A 6,857-nucleotide genomic window follows, 5' to 3' on the forward strand; every position below is an offset into this window, starting at 1 on the left:
CTGTAGATAAAAACACAGCTGCATTCCACAACACACTACACACAGCTACAGCAGTAACGCTGCTACACATCTTATACACTCTACAAAACTACAGTGTACTGAACACTGAAAACTGCAGCCCAGACTACAGTCTGTCTGTGGGAATCACCACACAACTATGACCTGGAACTCTACAACTCTCTCAGTAGAACTCCACTGAAATTCACCACCCACTAATATCCACAGTAGAGGGGAAGTGTGTTCAAGTGCAAAATAAATTATTCCTCCACTTCTTTCTCTCTCACATACAGACTAAATCTAACAGTGAAACAGTGTCTTTCTAGTGTCATCACTTCCTCCTGAGCTTCCCAGTGTTCAGTCCCCATCCTCAGTAAAGTGATCCTGCAGTAAGAAGTAGTGCTACACAGTGATCCCCCTCAGCACTGTTTGGTCACATCATTTCACTCCTGCACTTAGTGATCAGAGGACCAAACTGAATGTGTAGCTTAGCAAATATTAGAGAGATCAGACAGGAAGAGCTCTAGAATTCATGCTGATCAAAATAAACATTGATCATTTAATCAGGTAAACATGAGGATGGTCTGATAACATTCATATTATTCATAAAGTACAGGTGGAATGCAGCAGTCTATGATCATGTTGTAGTTTTCATACTATTGAGAAAAAAACTACTTAATTGAAGCTGTGAAATCCACCCACTGACACAGAACCACTAAAGGAGTCACCAAAGTAAAGACCACTTTGGATGTAGACAGTACAATGTCATCACAACCCAACAGTTATCACAGGAAGTAGAAACATTTTCTCTCCTTTTCTCTTTGTTACTTTGTTCTTTTTGTTGTTAAAGCTGTCAAAAGCTGTTTAACAACTGTTTGCTAAATGGTGAATATCTGTAAAGTAACTAATTGAGGCTGTAGGCTAGTGTGCACTGCACTGTAACAACAACAACAACAACAACAACAAATAAAAACTAAAAAGACAAACCCCCCCCCCAAAAAAAAGTAAAAATAGTAATAAAAAATGTATAAATATAAGAACTGAGAACAGCAATAGAGAGAGTGGGCTTCCTTGCCTAGTACCTCTATGCACATTTTGTGGTGTTATTACATTAGTACTGACTGTGGCCTTAGGTGTGGTGTTAAAGATAAAATGTGAGGAGAAAAACTTCCAGTTTTCTTTACTGAAGGCCTTCTATGCATAGCAGTTTCTAATATGTGGAGTGAGGTGTAACGTATTTGTCACGGTTGGCCGGGCAGCCAGAGGGAGGGACACGCCCACTCCTGCTAGGGATCACACTAAACACCTGCCTCATTCCCAGTCTCCTGCCTACTAATCACCTTCACCTGTTCCTTGTTCGTTCTCTCTATTTAAACTCACAGGTCAAGAGAGCGTGCAGCACATTAGTGGCCCGTCGGACTGCTCACTCCCAACGTGTACATCGCTACAAGGACTATTGGAACAGAGTAGTGTTTGTCGTTAGTAGTGGTATCGTCACATATTGACAATGGAAAATAAAGAGCACTTTGGCGCAACCTTGCCTCTCGCTTCCTCTGAACTGCCACCGTCACAGTATTAGGTTAAGTAGTCTACCCTGTTAATGGCTGAGTGTCTCCTCTGATGAAACCAGTTTGATCAGGGTGTATCAGTGATGGGATAATATGTTCTAATCTAATGGCTAATGCTTTGCTATTTTTTTTTTTTCATTTTTTATTTCAATGTTTCCAAGAGATGATATAGAGTTTTACTTAGAGATGGGGTTTGTACTTAAAGATGTAGATTTCATTAAAAGGACCAAATGAGGACTTACTTTAGTAAAACATGTTTAGAGTTGTAGACCAATACCACAGACCAAATATCTTTCATCTCCAAGGCAGCGTGACTGATGTCCAAGATGCTCAACCTGCACCCTTCAGCCAAGTTCAGAACCTGTGCTGTACACAGCTGCCCTGCATATGGCTGCCCAGTGAGACCCAGACAGGAGCCCCTGGTGCTTCCTCAGCTGTAGCCACTCACCTTCCCATCTCACCAAATGGTCTTCAGAGGGCGCTTATCCTACATTTTTCCTTTTTTTTATAGTTTGGTTTGGTGTCCTCTTATGTTTTTGCATTAGTGCACTTATAGTGGAGAGGAAGTGTATTCAAATGAAACTCTGATGAACTTCTATCTGCAGCACACACACACACTGCTGTGTGTGATGGCCAGAACCACATTTGAAGGACTTGGAGAAAGATATCATTTTACAAACATAGTAAATGTACAAAGTGATAAACCTGCAAAAGTCATACACCCCTGCCCACCCCAAAACACACACACATGCACCCACACTCACAAATACATGCTCCCATACACACACACACACACACACACACGCACACTGTCACTGATGTCACTGTGGCAACAGCTACCAGTTTACAGATGTGAGAGTTCCCAGCATACATCTCTTCCTCCTCACATATGTATTGCTAATCTGGGTACACTGGGTGCAATGTGTGAAATGTGCTTTACTTACTTACTTGCAACCCCACATTGACTATGATGCTGCATCTGTGAAACCATATAGGAGACACACATGCTCATTATAAAGCAAAGGGGGTGGAGTCTGATGTAGAGGAGAGAAACAAACAGTATTATCCTGTCACTCTACTCTCAAACTCCTATTTCTAAGTTTATAGTTTTAAAATGTAGTTTACAGACCTGCTTTTTGTTTGGTGATTTTTCAGTTTCCGCTTCACAATAATTTGTTGTGGACCATTGCTTATGTAGAAAGGTTCTTTAAGATTTTTTGTGAGTAATATGAAGTTCTGGATTTACTGAATGAGTCGAAAACAAACAACAAAAACCTGCATTACTCACAATAAGACCCTATTTGAATTTTGATAAACTCTATTAATCACCCTTTGAACATAGACATGGTTTGGGTAGTACATGAGCAGTCCCTTTTCTCAGTGAAGTACTGACATCTCTCCTCACAGTACATAATATTACCCAAATTATCAGTAACCATACCAGTCCTACTCATACTAAACCTGTTTTGTACTAAATTACAGTCAAACTGGACCTGCCATTGAGAACACATTGGAGCCTAGTCCTAGTTTTAGTCTGTGTTTCATCATCCTTTATCCCAATTTTACACTAGTATAGACCCAGCAGTCAGAGTTGTGCTGTTTTGATTATTAAACTACACATTACAGAATAAATGTAGTATTTTGTACTATTTCTAGCTAGAAACCACTGATAAGCCTGTCATGGTATAAGGCAAGAAATACACTAGAACAAAATTGAGCTTGTGAGTGTGTGACCACAGCTTAGCTGCAGAGGTGCAGAAGCAGCACGGTTGTCACTTCTGGTCTAAAATGGGCTTTAGATTCTGCTCTGGTACCCACTGCTTGGAACTGTGAGAAATGAAACCACAGCAGACGTCAGACATCCTGAGCTCTCAGACCAGAACAGTCTCCTCCTTCTTCTGGGGCGTTCATAAGGTGTATGGAGAGCAAAATGTTTACTGATTTTAAAAACTGCACATATTCACATTAAGATGCCATACACTTATCAAATACATTTCTACCACGATTTAGTCCACAAACCATATTTTTCTCACACCACTAAAATTAAGAACACTGCTTGTATGTTATATTTGATGTATTCACTGAGCTGAGTTATTTCATGACACAAGTATTTACATGAAAGTAGGGTCATACACTGACCATGACTGCAGACATTAGCATTAGTGTATTTATACAGCAGGAGACAAACAGGGAATATCTGGGAACAATTACTGGGAGGGGTAAGAGACAAAACTCACATGAGACACATGTCAAGGGGCAGAGCAGGGGAGGAGCTACAAACTAAAACATACAAAAGCACATGGAGACAAAGACATACCAAAGCAATAACATGTAATTGTGTTCTACTCTTTACTACAGTGTAGTCTATAGAAACGTATACCAGAAAATATAATATAATTATATTTTAACTATATTAAAAAGTACACAGACTTCATAAGATGGAATCATAAGATATGCAGAAATATTTAATAATTATTTGTTAAGTAAAATATTTTTCCAGTTCCCTGAAAAGTCAGCTTGCTTAAATAACATTTTTATATTAACAAATAAATGTACAATTTCATGCAATTCAGCATTAAAAGAGAATTTTACACTCACTTTCAGTGAAGAGAATACACAAACTCAGTAGCATTGTCACTATGGAAACACCACTAACCTCCCAGCACACACTGACAACTCTACACCCAGAACTCCACTACCACTGTGGACACACACTGACTCCAGAACTCAGTGCAGAACTCTCTCAGCAGTACTTCGCTGAAGTGCACAAGGACTTCACTAAGTCCCCCACAGTAATGTAGTGTCTTGTGAGTCCTGAGAACACCTGAGGTCTGTTTTTTCATTGTGTAGTTTCACAGAGCCCACAGGGCCCCTGGTGCCGCTGTGAACCAGACATGCATGTTGTGGTTTCAGTGTGGGGGTGTCTGTGGGGGAAGAAAGACGAGGCTTGAGAAGCCACCTGAAGGCTGAAAAATCCTCCTTGTTGACAACTTACCGTTAAAGCAGCCATGTAACACAGCCAGTCTACTGGTGGACAAAAACTGAATACACTACTTATAGTGTAGCCATAACACTTTATAAACATAAAATACATAAATACAGCAAACATCATACAGCATAAATACATAAAATCAGCAATAGAGTGGGTTGTTTTTTTGGTAATGAATGGTGTTTTAAACTATGGATGTCCCCTCCAGCACAAATCCTTTTTTCTTGTAATAAAGTGTAAATATTTGTATTATTCTATTTATTATGTATTTGAAAGACATTTGACAAGCCAGTTAAACAGAGCCTGGGTGATCAGTTATAATTAGACTCTGCCTTTGCTATGAGCCGTTACACTTAATACTAAAAAGCGCTGGTTAAAACCACAAGGACCAAAACCACGACTAACAGCTCGCTCAGGCCACGTGTGTTTCTTTTTAAAAACAGCTCAGCTAGCACAGATGTTCTAAATCCAGTCATTGTGGTCCACAGAAACATCATTATTTCCCATGTTCCTGTGCCTCATACACATTCACTTGGGCCCAATCACATTTCACCCCTTGACCCTACCACTTAACCCTGGCCCTCTATATGCGGTGCTCATAAGTAAGGGTTGGGTGTCCGATAGAGGGCTAGGGTGCACTGTTAGTGCTAAATGGCCCTCCAAACTGAAGGTTTTCAGAGTCACACTCCAAATTGAGTGTGAAATGTCTCAGAATCCCTTGTGAATCATTGATAAAATGGATGCAGAAGCAAGGGGGAAGATTTCAACCACTACCCTTTGTAACTCAGTCCCAAGGGGCAAGATGACACTTGAAAACAAGGGGTAGGAGGAAAAATGAGAGGGGATTGGGCCTTGGCAAAAATCTAAGCACTAAATCTAAGAATAAAATGGTTTAAAACATATTACATTTAATATGCATGGTTTTACCTAATCCTAGAGATATATAATAAAGTTATCTGTTACAGGACAAGGGGGTTTTCAGATCCAGTACAGACATTAAATCCTATAAGATCAAATACATTTGAAAAAAAGAACTAAAATTCTTACTCTCTAATTCACCATCTTAAAAAAATGAGATCCCCTCTAAAATCCTCAATGTCAGACCTAGCTACCATACATCGTACATTCTTTAAATTGAGAACAGCATTTTGAAGTCTGATTTCTGACTCAGTCACTGCTCAAATGGTCAAACCAGAACTGTATACATATTTTTACAATTATGGCCCCTCCACTTACTGGCTTAGAAGCAGTGTTACTGTGATTCTTATTACTTTATCTGACACCAAACCAGAGGTGATAAATCTGATTTTGAACGCTGACAGACTCAGAAGGGCCTGGATGTTGCACCAACTGCTGTGATCAGATCATCATAGTGAATCAACATACAAGACAACACACCGGGAATGCACACCTTGGGACAAGAACAGGACCTCTAGAAAGTTGAACTAGACATTAATTGCTTATTTTTTAATTTGTTACATTTATTTTTCTTTTTAAATTGTTATTATTGTGGTGACCATTGTTGAGCAGAGGAGGATGGGCCCCCCTTTTGAGTCTTGCTTCCTCTCAAAGTTTCTTCCTCTTATTTCTTCTTCTAGGGAGATTTGTCTAGAACTGTTGCCCTTGGCTTGCTCCCTGAGAGCTTGGACTTGATCATTTGTAAAGCTGTTTTGTGACAACATCTGTTGTAAAAAGCGTTATATAAATACACTTTGATTTGAAAGAACTCATTTATAAATGAGTCACAGGTAAGTCAGAGAGTTTCGAGGTTAATGTATATTTGTCACATTGCCACATTTGTTTTAGAATTACATAGTTTCCATAATTTAAGTAATATGTGTATGAAACAATGACAAATATCACCAACATGCCTAATGTTATAACTGCCCCTGATTTGTGTGTTAGAGACTGCTATGATTGGTCTGTCAAAACAAATGAAGACCGATTCAGGTCTCACTCAAATCCTTTATTACCATTCAGATGCCTGAGTTTGTGGACAGTAAACACAGCACCACCCAGGGCCCAGGGCATGGTAAACATTGTGCCACCAGGGCAGAGGGGACGGTAAACACAGTGCCATGTAGGCCCAGGGCACAGTAAGTCCTCACGATGACATTGTTTCTTAATGGTGAGGCCAAGGTTTCTGTCAGATAGTGTAGTGGACAACATACATTCTACATAGTGCAGCTTTCACTTTATTTGGAGAATTAAGTCCATGATTGTAGACATTTATTTAATAGTCTATAGACTGTCAAATTGGTTATTTTAGCTTTCATTTTAATTGGACAGTCCAGTCTGAAAGC

The 6,857-nt window shown here is 39.6% G+C and overlaps 1 protein-coding gene across 1 annotated transcript in view; it reads right to left on the bottom strand.

Annotated features, from left to right (window-relative positions):
• The window catches only part of LOC118241855 (polymeric immunoglobulin receptor-like), a 433,448-nt gene that overhangs the window by 312,927 nt on the left and 113,664 nt on the right, over positions 1-6,857 (bottom strand). The window lies entirely within an intron of this gene.

The sequence above is a fragment of the Electrophorus electricus genome, chromosome 8 (genome assembly GCF_013358815.1).
Source record: "Electrophorus electricus isolate fEleEle1 chromosome 8, fEleEle1.pri, whole genome shotgun sequence".
Taxonomy (NCBI): domain Eukaryota; kingdom Metazoa; phylum Chordata; class Actinopteri; order Gymnotiformes; family Gymnotidae; genus Electrophorus; species Electrophorus electricus.